Source organism: Sorex fumeus, unplaced genomic scaffold (genome assembly GCF_029834395.1).
Source record: "Sorex fumeus unplaced genomic scaffold, SorFum_2.1 ptg000003l, whole genome shotgun sequence".
Lineage (NCBI taxonomy): Eukaryota > Metazoa > Chordata > Mammalia > Eulipotyphla > Soricidae > Sorex > Sorex fumeus.
Window position 1 is genome coordinate 58,615,871 of NW_026606060.1, and position 16,538 is coordinate 58,632,408.

The 16,538-nt window shown below is 35.7% G+C and overlaps 1 non-coding gene across 1 annotated transcript; it reads left to right on the top strand.

Moving 5' to 3' along the window:
- The first annotated feature begins 3,150 nt into the window (after positions 1-3,150).
- LOC130029374 (U11 spliceosomal RNA) lies at positions 3,151-3,283 on the top strand. The gene has a single exon (XR_008793333.1). It is a non-coding gene; the product is annotated as a U11 spliceosomal RNA (small nuclear RNA).
- The last annotated feature ends 13,255 nt before the right edge of the window (positions 3,284-16,538 follow it).

The following is a 16,538-nucleotide window of genomic DNA, read 5'->3' on the forward strand; positions in this document are numbered from 1 at the left end:
TAACTTGCCAGGCTCTCATAGAGGGAAGGAGGAATCGAACCCGTGTCTTCTGCATGCAAGGCAAATGCCCCACCTGCTGTGCTATCGATCCAGCCCATGTATAATAAATAAAACATTTAATTTCCTTGACGATGGCTTTAACCAGCAACATTTACGTTAGAGTAAGAAGACAGTGTCAGGAAAATGGATAGCTTAAAGTGGTGGGATAAGTGCAAGACTCCGAGTTTGATCCCTAGCATGGCCAAGTGCAGCCTTGTGACCCCTCTGCCTCCCCTTTAATGAAATGCCATCTTTTTTTCTTTTCTTTTCTTTTCTTTTTGTGCATCTGTTTTTGAGTGACACCTGGTTTTGCTCAGGGTTTTATGCTTGCTGTGTGCACAGGATTCACTCCATTTGGGGCTCAGGGGTCCATATATGATTCAGGGAGATGAAAGAGGTTTGGCGGTTTTAAATACAAGGAAAGCATCTAAACTTATACTGTTTTTCAGAACCCCAAAACCCCCCCAAAAAAAGAAAAGAAAAGAAAAATCAAAGCTGGTACTAGAGAGAGAGCACAGGAGTTAAGGCACTTGCTAGGAGTGATTCCTTGAGCATGAAATAAGCAATGAGCATCACTAGCATCACCACAGGTTTCCCTCTCTCCCCAGAGAAGATTAAAAAATAAAATTGAAACAAAATAAATATCAAATATGCATTTATGTTATAAAATTATTTTAAGAATATTTGAATCCAAGTAATATACTAACAAAGTTTAGTACAATAAAAACCAAATATTGATACTCTTTAAACATGATGTTGACTTCAAGATTGCTTATCAAAATGTTTAAAACTTTTAAAATCTTACCATTTCTTCTTCACTGTCTATATAAAGCAGGTTAGACTTCTTGGAAATACAGTCCTTCAAACTCTCATTCCATGGTTTTGTTTCATTGCTAATATAATAGCAGCTATTGGAATAGATGAGCCAATCCTCTGGACAATGTTTACAATGACATGCTGGAGGAAGATCACGAGTTATTATTTAAAAACCCTATTCAAAAATTAGTTTTACATGTGTATAGGTATAAATATATATGTTCATGGCATAACTGTGTCCTTCACAGAACATAAAGCAATATATCCATATACTGGGAGAGAAAAGGTTCTGCTATTATTTCCTCATTGTGTGCCCTTATAAAAAAAATACTCTCTGCATGTTCTGAAAGACAATGAACAAAATAACAATTTTAGAATAGAAAAAAATCTCTCAGTAAAATAAGGAAAAAGAATTTGGGTCAATTGATAACAGTGAGTATAGTTATATGAGGTGAATCATCCTCATTTTTGTGTAAAACATGACTCCCTGGATAATCATTGCATATGTGTTATCCAATTCTGTGATTCATTATCCTTCACGCAGAGCCTGGCAAGCTCCTCGTGGCATACTCGATATGCCAAAAGCAATATCAACAAGTCTCACAATGGAGACGTTACTGGTGCCCACTTGAGCAAATCAATGAACAACGGGAGGACAGTGCTACAGTGCTATTCTTCACAAGATCTAAGAACAGAGTTTCTTATTGCAGGATAGAGACAAAACACTAATCAAAGTACTCAAAAATTCTTAGATGTCTTTAGGACTCCTTTTTAAAAAATTTTATTTATGTTTTGAGGGAGTTGCTCAAGAGGCCTCTAATGCATGCTCAGAAGACCCATGGCCCTCCTGTCAGTTCTTAATAAACTAGGTTGGTAGCAGGGGCCCAGGGATAGGGTACTGCTCCAGCACTGAGGTTCCGGGAAATATCTGGATTTCTAGGGATGTACACAGACAGATTGTAATGCTAGGATTTGAAGCAGGAGAAGGTAGCAGAAGGTAGCTGCAAAGTATGGCCTAGCCCTTGTACTCATTCTGAGGTAACCTGACTCCTTATTTACTTTGTGTTGGTTGTTTTTGTTGTTTGTTTGCTTTTAGGTGCTCAGGGCTAACTCTTGGCCTTGTTCTCAGTAATCATTCCTGGTAGTGCTTGGAGTATTATATAAGATGCCAGAAATCAAACTAGGGTCAGGAGACTCCTTTTACTTTAATGTAGAATTTTTTTGTTCCAATATTTTACAGCTCCCAGTGGAAAGTAATTCTATAAAATGTATCCAATATGCCAAAGCCAGTAACTGTAACAGGTCTCATTCCCTTGACTCTGAAAGAACCTCCAATCATTGGGAAAGACAAGTGATAATGGTTTTAGTTTGGTGGGTTATTTAGTGTTTAGAATAAAATGAATTTTTACCATGAAAACTAACTTAATGCTAACAAATGAACAAAAGTATCTACTGCACACATTTGGAATGACAATGAATAAAATCCACTTTTAGAGACTAATCTTATTTATATTATATTTCACTGTGTGTTATGTCAATAACAGAACTGTGGAAAGTTTTAGCCAGCTAAAACAATTAACCACCACCATGCTCCAGGACACTTTCTGGACCACGGGGCAGCAAAGCAGCCGTGTAACACATCATAAGACACTTCCTATCCATTTTCCATAATTACCACACCATGTTTGATGGAGTTCAGACAGTAGGCAACAAATCATAGAGAGAAATGTATATATGCCTCTCAAAGAGCCCGGCCAGCTACTGAGAGTGTCCCGCCCTCACAGTGCAGAGCCTGGCAAGCTCCCAGTGGAAAGTAATTCTATAAAATGTATCCAATATGCCAAAGTCAGTAACTGTAACAGGTCTCATTCCCTTGACTCTGAAAGAACCTCCAATCATTGGGAAAGACAAGTGAAAAGAGGCTACTAAAATCTCAGGGCTGGGAGAACTAGAGACATTACTGGCACCTGCTTGAATAAATCAACAAACAACAGAATGACAGTGATACAGTGATGGTGGTTCTGAATGACTATCTTTTCACAATGATGAATAAGAAATTCCGTCTTACAAAATAACTATGAGCATTCACCACCTGATTTTATAATTTCTGATTTCTCAAAAATTCTACTATAATCTCATTTTAATATAGCATAAAATATAGAAAAATCATAAATTGTATTATTATTAGAATTACAGAGAGTATTTATATACCTTCCTGAGTCCTGGTCACTAGAGATGCATTATTCAACTCTGGTCTTTCAATTTCAGCATCTAGAAAAATGGAAAGTAATTTTATAAAAGGTCTTCTACTGTGAGTGGCACACATAGGGCAGCTCACTTGCTCTACATGCAGATTCAACATCAAAGGATTTTGGAAGCATAATTTTTGGTATAAGGGCAGCTGGTGCTCGTGGATTCTGGTGCTTCCCCCATATTATTTTAAATAATACTGAAAAGTATCATTTTTTAATTTGAGGTCAATTACAATTTTTATGTTAAAATAATCTATAATAAAATTTATTTAACCATAAAATAATATTGAAGACTTGGCAGACTATTTCCTAAGGATAGGCAAAGAATATGACTATTTATAGTATTTTTTAAGTATTTTGTTTAAAATATCTCAAAATGAAAGAGTGTTTCTCAATGAGACATTTAATTCTTTTATTGCATTTATTTTATTTATGAAATAAGTTAATATATAACATCTATGCAATTACTCTACTATTATAATTTTCATATAATTGCAATGAAATATTTATATGATCATAATTTTACAATAATTTAATGAATGTGCGTTTTTATATTTATATTTTTACTATATTTAAAATAATCAGTATGTTTAAATTAACATGTAAAGTAAGCTATTTTTCATGACATTATAATTGTATATAGGCATTGATCATTATTAAATTGAATTTTTCCTTGAAATTTTCAACTGTGCTTTTTAATTTTTGTTTAAAAAACATGATTATGCTCAGGGACTACTCCTGCCTCCTGCCCATTGGTCCATACCCCAGACCCCTTAAACATATCCTTACAGGAAATAAGGATTATGGTTTTCACTAGGGTAGACAGCAAGACCAAGCAGGTAATTCCCAGGACCTCAGCAGTCAGCTGCTCCAAAGGTAAGGGGAAATCTGCAGGAGAAATAATGGTAACACACAACAAGGAGAAATGTTGTTAATCATATAATTATTTTCAAAAGAACCCAAAAGCACAGGTAATATATTAACCATGCCACTAGGGAAAATTGTAATCCTACTGTAGAAAATACCATTGCATTTTCAAGAAGTATAATATTCCAAGAGTTTTTTTAATTAAAGTCTTCAAATTACAATGCATGAGTAAAATTCTTCCTTAGATTTCATATTAGAATGCGATAGTCTAACTTCTTTAAGTTTTGATTCCACCAATGAAAAGTATATAAGCCTCATTCCCTTTTCTTCCCTGCACCCTCCACACCCAGTTGTTGCATTCGAGACAGTCAAATGTCTATTCAACACTTTACCTTTGCACTGAGAATACTTGTTAGGCCTTTAAAGGTTCTGAGAAATATTTTCAAGGTTTACTTCCAGCTTTATTTGCTATTAGTTTGTTACTGAAATGAACCCATTAGAGCCCTTACCTTTCATTAACTGTCTTCTTGATTTCAAATTTAGTTGTGGGTCGTTTTCTCTTTGGCTTCTCATCTCTGAGCTGCTTGGTGGTGGGGACTGTGCTCTGTACTGACTATACGCAGCAGTTAATAGAGTGTGTGGCCAAGATTCTAGCAGAGTCAGTGTGGGCGGGGTGACTTAAGTAATAGTTATTTTACAGGTTAACAAAAATCTGATTTGTAACTTTCTTAAAGATTTAAACTTGTGCATCATGAAAAAGCACATCTTAAGTTTAATTATTCTAATTTGATGCGATATCACTTGCTGGGGATACAAAAAGGAAAACATTAGAGATAATATTAATAGCAACCAAGAAACATTACTTTAAATATTTATTTTAAATGATTTTCAATAATATTTTGCCTAAGAAGCTGGCAATTAATTCAATGGCCAATATAACATGCATAGCAAATGAAAGATTATCTACGGAACAAAATTGTTCCTCCAAATTTTCATAAAGATGATGTTGGTTCTCAAACCAGCAATTATCAATTGAAATATATCAAATAAAAGGATTTAACTGATATACAATATTAATTCAGACTTTTATATTTACAACCTTTGATGTTTAATAAGTTTAAAGATTGCACGTTATCCTTAATACAGCCTACTGGTATAAAATAAGAATGAAAAATATGTGCATTATTACTCGTGTGAAACATTTAACAGACTGGCTTTATTATGATTTAATAATATATTGCTGATTTTATTTTTATACTCACAAAATTAATGTTTCTGATTTCCTATTCATAATAACAAGAATATGTGAGATTTGAAGTAGAGAAAAGGTTTTTGTTGATGTGTTATGTGTATGTTTATCATACTTTGTTCAATATTTTTTAAGGTCTTTTGATATTTAATAATTTGCGTAAGGTCGAACATAATGGGAGCTTCTTAATCCTATTGTTTTATAAGAGTGAAAATAATTGTGTTTAATGTAAATCAATGTATGAAACTATGCTTGATATGTATGATCAGGCATATTCATTTTAGCAAGATATTTTTGAAGGCATAACTAAAAAATAGAGTACATACAGAATGATAGCCAAGCTGTTTACAAATACCAGAAAAAAACCCCTGCTCATTGCCATGATATTTATGGAGTTTTAAGTTATACTGTATTTATTAACAAAGTCAGGTATGTACATGAATTACAATGGACTGATTCTTCAAATAAAAAAATGAATCATAAAGAAATCTTTTGTATATTTTATATTTTTTTCTCTTTCCCACCTTGAGTTTTCAAACAGAGATACTAATATTCTATTTGATTTTATCGTTTATTAATCATATCTCAGTTATTTAATTTCTAGCTTTCATAGTATTCCATGAATTGCTAGAGAGAAGAGCAGCAACAAACACCTTCTTCTGGCCAGGATGTGAAATGTCCTCTACAGAGAGACCAGGTGTGAAAAGAACTTTCAAGGTGTGAAATATCTGTGGTCTGGACAGACTGATCTGTCAGTCTGAATGAAATTCAAGAGTTTAAAAAAACTAGATTCCTTACTGAAGTGTCACTTAAAATTTCAACAAGAAATTCTTAAGATTGAATTTAAAGAGTGTAAATCCACAATACAGAGGACTCTGAGACTACAGTTTGTCATTTGGAAACAAGAGCTTTGGTGAGCTACAAAAGACTTGACCATCCTTTACTGTTAAATTGCTTCCATTTCAACAAGTACTAAAACCTTAGATCTCTTTAAGAATAATGTAGATGATTTGCCAACAGGGAAACAACCTAGCAACACAAGAGATCATGATACCACCAATTCTTCCAAGTACACTGGTCTGTGCTGAGAATACTGGAGCTTTCTCACAATGGGGTCGGACAGGTTCCCCACCTCTCTTCCAGTAGCCCCAGCAGCCTGCAGCCAGAACCAATAGCCTCAGAATTAGAAACGGCCCAGTTTCACAACTGAACCTCATCAAACTGCTATGCACTAAATTCTTCCAGATATTTAGCTCATGGACTGTGCAGCCATGTATATTTTATATTTTTGTCTCTTTCCCACCTTGAGTTTTCAAACAGAGAACTAATGTTCTATTTGATTTGGTCATTAATTAATTGTATCTAAGTTATTTAATTTCTAGCTTTCATAGTATTCCATGAATTGCTCAAATTTCATAGTAGTCCTGAGTAGAGCAAACTGATCGGAATGATGTTTAAAAGCCCAACAAGTTTGACAAGCCTCAGCAATAACACAAGAATCAAGTAGCACCAAACAGCACCACAGATCCTCAGTGACCTTAGTAACATCAATGTGAGATGTCACTGTTAAATTGACTCTTACTGGATCTAAAATTTGATAGTTCCATTTGCCTTTTTGTTGCAACAAACAAGAGGAAGTAAATGTCACTGTGCCTTCAAGGTGTTAGGCTGAGCAGGTGGAATATGGGTGGAGGGAAGGACACAGTAGTGGTATGTTTGGTATGGGATATTTAATGCCTGAAACAACGGGATTGTGAACAACTTAGTAAGGCATGAGGTTTCAATAAAAAAATAACAAAAAGGAGCAATGTAAATGACCTACCTAGACTAACTGGCTAAATTTTGGTATCACATATCTCTTCTCCTCATAACTGATTATGTCAACTTTAATGGAAATATCTCAATTATTGTAATTCCATTAAAATAGGAAATTAATTGCGTGTCACTAATTATTCTCAAGAACTGTTATAATTTTTTGATTACTGACAATTTTAATGTGCAAAATTGTCCATTTTTAGTCTATAATTACTGATTACATTCTTAGAATTTTCTAAAATAAATTTTATTTATACAAAACTTTTAAAAATGGGCGGTGGCACCACCAGCAGATCAACCTGTATCCACAGGGCAAGAGCATCAGCAGCCTGATGATGTATTCAGGCTTCCTTTTAACCCCAAAATTGCCACTGTGCCTCCAGTGGAATCCCAAAAACTTGGTACCAAGTTTCCTGAGAAATTCAACAGCCAATAATTAGATATATGAGAGCCACAAACGATCTCTGGCTCGGCTATACAAGCCTTGTTTCAGAGACCTATAAACAAATCTTGAAAGGGATCAAAATCAAAAGCCAAAGTTAATCTAAGATCTGTGCAAAACTGAACAGACGAGGTACTACATGGAAAGTATCATGCTAAGTAAATGAGTCCGAAAGAGAGGGACAGACATTAAAAAGATTGCATTCATCTAGGTGACATAAAGTAACAAAATAGGAAATTAATACCCAAGAATAGCCGAGATAAGTACCTGGAGGATTACTCCATGGCCTAGAGGCCAGCCGGGCATGCTAGGGGAAAAGGGAGCTCAGATAGAGAAGGGAGCACCAAATAAAGGGTGTTTGGAGGATTCTCCCAGGATGGGAGATGCATGTTGAAAGTAGACTATAGACCAAACATGATTGCCACTCAATGCCTCTTTTGCAGACCACAACACCCAAAAGGAGAGAGAGAACAAAAGGGAATGCCCTGCCACAGAGGAAGGGTGGGATGGGGGTATGGGGGTGGGAGGGATACTGGGATCCATGGTGATGGAAAATGGGCACTGGTGGAGAGATGGGTATTTGATCATAGTATAATCGAAACCCAAGCACAACAATTTGTGACTCTACAATGGTACCTCATGGTGTTTCACTAATAAAAATTTTTTAAAAAAGGCGTAATGATTCATATATTAAATAAATTATATTTTACTTTTGTTTAATCATAGTATATTATAAATATAAAAATAAAGTCACCAATAGCCAATTAAGCTCATATTCACTAGTGCTGCCTTTTATAATTTGAAAAATTCATACCCATTATTACCATTTTTTTTACTTTTAAATTAAATTGTTATATATAATACATTTTTGTCACATGTATCAATGGTCAAATCTACAGCCATTTAACTGTTCAAGTATCAGTAAAATATTGAACAATAGCAATTTTAAAATAATTGAACATTACTTATTATGATATCAATAAATATGCATGTGACTATTTTGATGTCAATACCTCATGAACTAACAGTAGTGGATATCATGGAAATCAGTAAAAAAATTACATTAACATAATAAAGTGCATTAATTTTTAAGAATTAATATATATGCTAGTAATTTGAAAAATAAGGCATTTCTAAAGATGAAGTGGGACTGGAGAGATAGCACAGCAGGTAGGGCATTTGCCATGTACAAAGCCAACCAGGGTTCTATTCCTAGTATCACGTATGGCCCCCTGAGTACCTCCAGGAATAATTCCTTGGTGCAGAGCCAGGAGTAACCCCTGTACATCGCAGGGTGTGACGCAAAAAATTTTAAAAAAAGATGAAGCACTTATTTAAGATGAAAAGTTGATATGCATAGTTCTTATGACATAAAAATATTTATTTACACAATAAATATGATTGATAAATAATTTACATTCAATGAAACTGTTTATACCAATGTATTTTATTACAGAAATAGATTTAATAAACATTTAGAATAATACTTTAAAATATGAAAGAATATATTAAAAAAGAAATCAATTGAATCAATGTTGAGAAAAATGATGGTTTCACAATGATGTGTACAGTTGCAAGTTATTTTCAATGGTTTATGAGAGCCTGATGAACATAATAAAATAACAGATTTGCAAAAGAAATAAAATAAACAGAAATAGATACTTAAACAATTTTTACTGCTTATTAAACAAACTGAAACTGATCTACCTGTGTAGGAAAACATTGGTTTGTCCTTTCTGCCTTGCCATAGAGAACTTAGTTTTATTGGGTTACTCTCATCATAGTGCTCCCATTCCTCTGTATTTATTTATAACCTCCTTTTTGTGCTCTGCTTCACCAACTGGTCAATCACCTTTATATCCTAATCAACCACTCTTTAAACTTGTAAATATTGCTTTTCTCTTCTTCTTAAATCCTTTGCATAGTTAATTCAAAGAAATGTCCTTTTTGTATAGACACAGGAAGACACTTAATACTATGCTTTTGTTATTTGGAAGTTCATTGACTCCTAAAGACATTCACTCCTACTTTTTTTCTCTACTAAAGCCTCATTTACTAGGAAGTAATTCCTAGAACCCCAAAAGCAGGGTTCCGACTGACAAAAGACTGGATGGATGCAGGGCAAACTCTGTGCTACCCTGGCATTGAAATGGGTCAGGCAAAAGCACTATAATACTTGACTATAAGTGTAGAACATGGTCATGGACAAATTCTGTCATAATCCAAAAAGTAATAACTAGATTAGGACCCTGTTAAGGATGGGATGGACTACTATGACCTGAACACTGTAGTTTGAGATCTATCAGTAAATACACATTTTACTATATTGGATGATAGCAATACCTAGTGACCAGAAAAAATGAATATTTTGGAAATCAAACATTAAATTTGCACATGGGCTGGAGCGATAGCACAGCGGTAGGGCATTTGCCTTGCACGCAGCCAACATGGCCGACCCAAGTTCGATTCCTCCACCCCTCTCAGAGAGCCTGGCAAGCTACCGAGAGTATCTTGCCCGCACGGCAGGGCCTGGCAAGCTCCCCGTGATGTATTCGATATGCCAAACACAGTAACAACAAAGTCTCCAATGGAGACGTTACTGGGCCCGCTCGAGCAAATCGATGATCAATGGGAGGGCCTTTACTTTTACTTTTTAATGTATGTAACACTAAAAATAGATATTGTGGAGAAACTAAAACCAAGTTCAAAGAAATACTATTCTTCAGTAAAGAGTAATTAACTTATATGTGTATTAATTCTATCAAGATTTTTCAAACCTACATAACGATATGCATAGTTCTGATGAAATAAAATATTTATTTACATAATAAATATAATTGGAAAATAACTTAGATTCAATGAAAATTTTCATATAAATGTATTTTTATTAGAGTCATATTTAATAAGCATGTAGAATAATAAAGTTTAAAACATGAAAGAATATACCAAAAACAAAAATCATTAGAATTAGTGTTGAGAAATGATGGTTTCACAATGATGTGTACAGTTGCAATTTATTTTCAATGGTTTATGAGAGCCTTGTGAGCATAATAAAATAACAGATTTGCAAAAATTAAGGAATAAAATAACCAGAAATAGAGAATTAAACAATTTTCACTGTGTATGAAACAAGTTGATCTACATGCATAGATTCTTATTTACACACAAATCTGTACTGTATGCACAGAAACAATACACCAATCAAAACACAAATAGTAAAATTCTATAAGTATATTAAATACACAAAGAAGACAATCTTTTATATTCACATACGTTTTAGATGCAGTATACATTCATAATTCTTACAATATTACTGTAACACTACTGAACTGTGGTGTTCCTTCAGCAGACACTAGCCAAGATCAACCACCTGAAATGCAGACATCAAAGTTCATTTTAAGTTAACTAAATAAAATTAAAAATTAAAGGGGGCCAGAGCAATAACTCAGAGGGTGAAGAGCTTGCCTTACACTTGGCCAATCCAGTAAGATCCTCTAAGCACTGTTAGGAGTTATCCTAGGGCACAGAGCAAAGAAAAGCCCTGAGCACCACCTGGTTTAACACAAAAACAAAAACAAAACGAAATGAAAAGTAAAGAGTGGTTACTCAATCACAGAAGGCATATTCAAAAGAAATGTAGGACATTCTTAGTTTTAAAGAATTTTTTTCTAACTAGACTTTATCTAAAAGAGCAGTGAATGGCGAATATACAAATATTCTTTCATGGCTTTAAATTCACTAATACATCCCTAATTAACAGAGAAATTTAGTAAATGGACAGAATGAACTTTCACATCACATATGCATTGAAAGAAAATTATGAAATTTTATGAAGTTATGAAGTTTATTCTGTGCAGACAGAAGTGGGAACGAAGGAAGGAAGTAGAGAGTAAGAAAACAAAAAAGCAAAAAAGGGCTTAAGAAATAGAGAGAGCTAGAAGGACAGAGAGAGAGAGAGAGAGAGAGAGAGAGAGATGCATTATACAAAACAAAACCCAAAGACTGAATTAGGGGGAATGTCTCACTGTAGCATTGTCTTCCATTGTTCATCGATTTGCTTGAGCTGGCACCAGTAACGTCTCACAACAAATTGTAAGACTTATTGTTACTGTTTTAGCATAAAGTAAAGGATCAGGAGCAAGCACAGCAAGTAAAGCACTTCCTTGTATGAAAGTCAGACAGACCCAGGTTCTATCCTTGGAACCACATATGACCCCCTGAGCATTGTCACGAGTAATTCATAAGTACAGTGCCAGAAGCAGCTCTTGAACACCTTGGATGTGGCTCAACAGTACCAGATTTGGAAATAAAAAAGGAGGAAGGGAAGTAAGAGGAAGAAACTGATAATTATTAGAAAGATGGAGTTAGAGGACCAGTCGAGCCAAGGAGTTTTTTTGATAAAGAAAAATAAAGAATAATAAAAAATAAAGATAAATAAAAACAAAAATATAACTGTTTAGAAAATTGGAAAGACAAAATCTTTTATTTTTAATTGTGATATTTTTACACACATAAACAGATAATAATGCAAAATTACAAACACACTTTAATCTCTAAAGAAACTGAAATATCCTAGAAAATGGAGATTACACTGATGCAGTACAACAAATAGACACAGGAGAAGTCCTTAGCACTATCCATATGACACCAAAACAAACAAATAACATATACACAATAAGGGCTATTTTCCTTGCAATTTGATCCTGTTTTATCTACTGCACCTCGTATGTTTCCCAGATCATTGCCAGGAAGAACCCCTCTGTACTGTCACTGAGCACTGTTGGAGTGCTTATCAGGTAAAGGTAAAGGCCCTCTCGTTGATCATTGATTTGCTCGAGCGGGCCCAGTAACATCTCCATTGGAGACTTTGTTGTTACTGTGTTTGGCATATCGAATACGTCACGGGGAGCTTGCCAGGCTCTGCCATGCGGGCGAGATCCTCTCGGTAGCTTGCCAGGCTCTCCGAGAGGGGCGAAGGAATCGAACTCAGGTCGGCCATGTTGGCTGCGTGCAAGGCAAACGCCCTACCACTGTGCTATCGGAGTGCTTATATATCTGACATATATATATATATATATGTGTGTGTGTGTGTGTGTGTGTCACTTTACTCAAGTGAGAGAAGGAATTTGGAGTTCCATTCTCCATCGACCATCGAGGATCAGGGACGCTGCCACACTTGCCAAGGTGTCGAAAATCAGATGGAACAGACAGGTAATGCAATTTGTAGAGGACCGCTGGACTAGAGCCATTACCAACTGGATTCCATGGGATGTGTAAAGAATGCCTAGCCACCCACCTACAAGATGGTGGGACTTCTTTGTCAAGACCCTGAACAAATGGCTTAATTAATGCTCTTCCTGTTTCTATAGCAAGCAGACACCATTGGTCTACACTAGCATACGACAGGGACCAATGGAGAGGTTATTGGTGCCCACTCGAGTAAATCAATGAGCAACGGGGTGACAAATGATACAAGTGATATATGTATACATGCACACACACACATACACACACATACACACACACACACATGCACAAATATGTAATCCCATCAACGGCCAAGACCCAGAGACTATAAAACCCACCTCCCGGAAGAGAACAGTGCAGAATCTCCTGCCCCCAAGCCTGGCTGTCCTCACCCATTGTGGTTCCTTGGAAGAGGGCGGGTTGAGTTTCCCTCCCAGCTCCAAGCAGAGCCCTGGCAGCTGAAGACCTCCGGGACCAGCCATAGCCATGCTAGAACCACTCTCCACATGCATAAAGGAACCGGCAAAGGAACACAGGCATGCGGGTCCCCGGGCTGAGATCTCCAAGCCTGCTTGGATTGGGACTGGTCCTTCTCCACCCAGATCCCCGATCTTTCAGTAGGTAGGTGTCACACCCACCAACTGACCCCGGCCCCAGGTAATCCCATCAACGACCAAGACCCAGAGACTATAAAACCCAGCTCCTGGAAGTGCTCAGCCACAAATGGGGCCGCATGAGATCTTATTATCTATTTCTTACTCTGGAGAACCTGGCAGATTACCGAAAGCATCCTGTCCTCACGGCAGAGTCTGACAAACTCTCCATGTCATACTCAACATGCCAAAAACCAGTAACAATGATGGGTCTCATTCTCCTGACCCTGAAAGAGCCTTGAATATGGCACTTTCCAAAATCTCAGGTCTAGGATGAAGGAGACATTAGTGGTGCCTGCTCGAGGAAAAAGATGAACAATGGGGTGATAATGATCATGATATATCTGAGCACCCTTCAATGATGTAGACATATATATGATATAGACACAGACATATACATGATATAGACACAGGTGTCTATATGTCGATATGTCAATGATACAGACTTGTGTGTATGTGGATGTGAGTGTGTGTGTGTGTGTGTATGTGTGTATGTGTGAGTGTGTGTGTATGAGTCCTATCATACAATTAGTATCAGGTAATGCAATAAGTGAATGATTCCTTATGTAGCTTTAGTAAAATTTAAGTATGCAGTTTTAAATAAAAACTTATTCTAATCTCTTTGTGATATTGGGTTAAGAAAGCATCTTAATATAAATACATATACACACTGATTTTAAAACCAAAAATAGCACATTCACTCACTGTAGATTTATTTTAGCAATGCAGGATTATTTTAACATTATTTTACAAACACGAAATGGAAAATAGTTGTTACTCCAATCTAAACAAAAAAATAAAAATTACCACCACTCTTTATAGAATCTAGTAGAAAAAATGGAATATTATTCTATTGAAGAAAAATGTGAATAACTTTAATATAAGTATGACAATAATTTAATAAAGCTCATACTTGAATGAAATATAGAAATAATTGCCCTGAAATAGAAAAGGTTCATATAGAAACTTTATGGTCATGGTCACGGTCCTCCCATTGTTCATCAATTTGCTCGAGCAGGCCCAGTAATGTCTCCATCATGAGACTTGTTACCCTGTTTGGAATATTGAGTGCTTCACGGGTAGCTTACCAGGTTTTGCCGTGCGGGCGAGATACTCTAGGTAGCTTGACAGGCTCTCCGAGCGGGGCAGAGAAATCGAATGTGGCTCGGCTGGGCTGGCTGCATGCAAGGCAAACACCCTACTGCTGTACTATCTTTCCAGCCCAGAAACTTAACAGTAATTACTAAAGCTTTATTTTTTTACGTTTCAAGTTTATTTGGTAAGGGTATTATTAGATGCAAAATAAGCTATTCTCTTATTCAATAGAATCCATATATAGCTGTACTAATTCTAAAGTTTAAGCTTGCAATAATATGAATTTAGATGATTGCAAATCTCTGCATGGAGGTAAGAGAAGAGTAATATAACACAGTTATGTTCTCGATCCGAAGCTTCTTCAATCCTGTAATGGAAAAAAATGCATAAATATGTTAGCACTTTTTAGCGGGACACTCACTAGTCAGTAATATTTTCTGTGTAAAGGAATAAACTAATATATTGAAGGTGGAAAAGATAATTTTCAAAAAATTTGGGTTCAGAAGGCTAACCACTCCATACTTTAATTTTTATGTGAAATATTTGTTAAAAACAATAAGAGATTAATAGAGCAGTTATGTTCTCAAAATTATTTATTTATTTATTTTTAAAATTGTTATTAGTGAAACACCATGAGGTACACCTGTAGACTTACAAATTTTTGTGCTTGGGTTTCAGTTATCCAATGATCTAGTACCCGACTCTTCACCAGTGCCCATTTATTTTAATCCTTTAAAGAGAATAATGGTACTGGAGCGATAGCACAGCAGGTAGGGCGGCTGGCAAAATACTGAGAGTATTCCGCCTGCACGGTAGAGCTTGGCAAGTTTTCAGTGGTATTTTCGATATGCCAAAAACAGTAACAACAAGTCTCATATTGAAGACCTTGTTGGTGCCAGCTCAAGCAAATCGATAAACAACAGGATGACAGAGCGACAGTGTTAATGAGAGGAATGCATAAATATATTTTCAGTTTTCGGCAGGAAAAGCACTAAACAGTAACATTTTTTTTTGTGAAAGAAAAGTAAAAGGAATAAACTATTATGTTAAAAGTGAGAAAAGGAAATGTTCAAATATTTTGAAGTGAGGACAACTAACCACTCCATACTTTAATATTTACATAAAAGTTCATTTAAAAATAATATTTTCTTCATGCTATAATTTAACATGTTAATTAAGATTCCTATGAAATGTTATATTTTCTCTATATATTTAAAATAGTTAAAGGAAATAAAAAACTTACAATTGCTTGAAAGTTCAACCATTTATTGACATCCATGGATGGTGTCTGCTTTCACGAAATATATCAACCCAAATCGGAGGTAATATGGATGCCAAAATTTTGTATCCCAGAAAAGGACAAATCAATTGTTATCCTATAGATAACCCTCAAAAAGAAAAAAAACAGCATTTATGATATATAGAGAAGTAAAAGTTCTCAACAAACCACTATCTTTCAAATGCAAGAGTATTTTTGAAAGATCACATAACATTGGCAAGTAAGTTTCCTCCAGAAAGTCAAGGGAAATTCAACCTACACAAAATTTTTCCATATAGTTGTCTTTAGTGGCCTCTGCGAACCTTTGTATTTCTATAATATTTATTGTAGCACCGTAGTACTGTCCTCCCGTTGTTCATCAATTTGCTCTAGTGGGCCCAGTAACATCTCCATTGTGAGACATGTTACTGTGTTTGGCATATCGAATACATCACGGGTAGCTTGCCAGGCTTTGCTGTATGGGCCAAATACTCTCAGTAGTTTGCCAGGTTCTCCGAGAGGAGCAGAGGAATCAAACCCGGCTGGGCCGGGCCGGCAGCTTGCAAGGCAAATGCCCTACCGCAGTGCTATCACTCCAGCCCTAGGAGAAATTAAGAGATTTAATTATATATGTGGGAGAATTCCCATAGATGCTGCTTCTAAAATAAATGAGGCAATTGAGGGTACATTATCCTGAGCTAGGAAGGGGTAAAGGTCTGGAGCATCAAAGAGATAGACTGGGGCCTTGCATGACAAGAAAAGGGACTCTTTATGAGAAAAATCAGATTATATTAGAAGCTTTCCC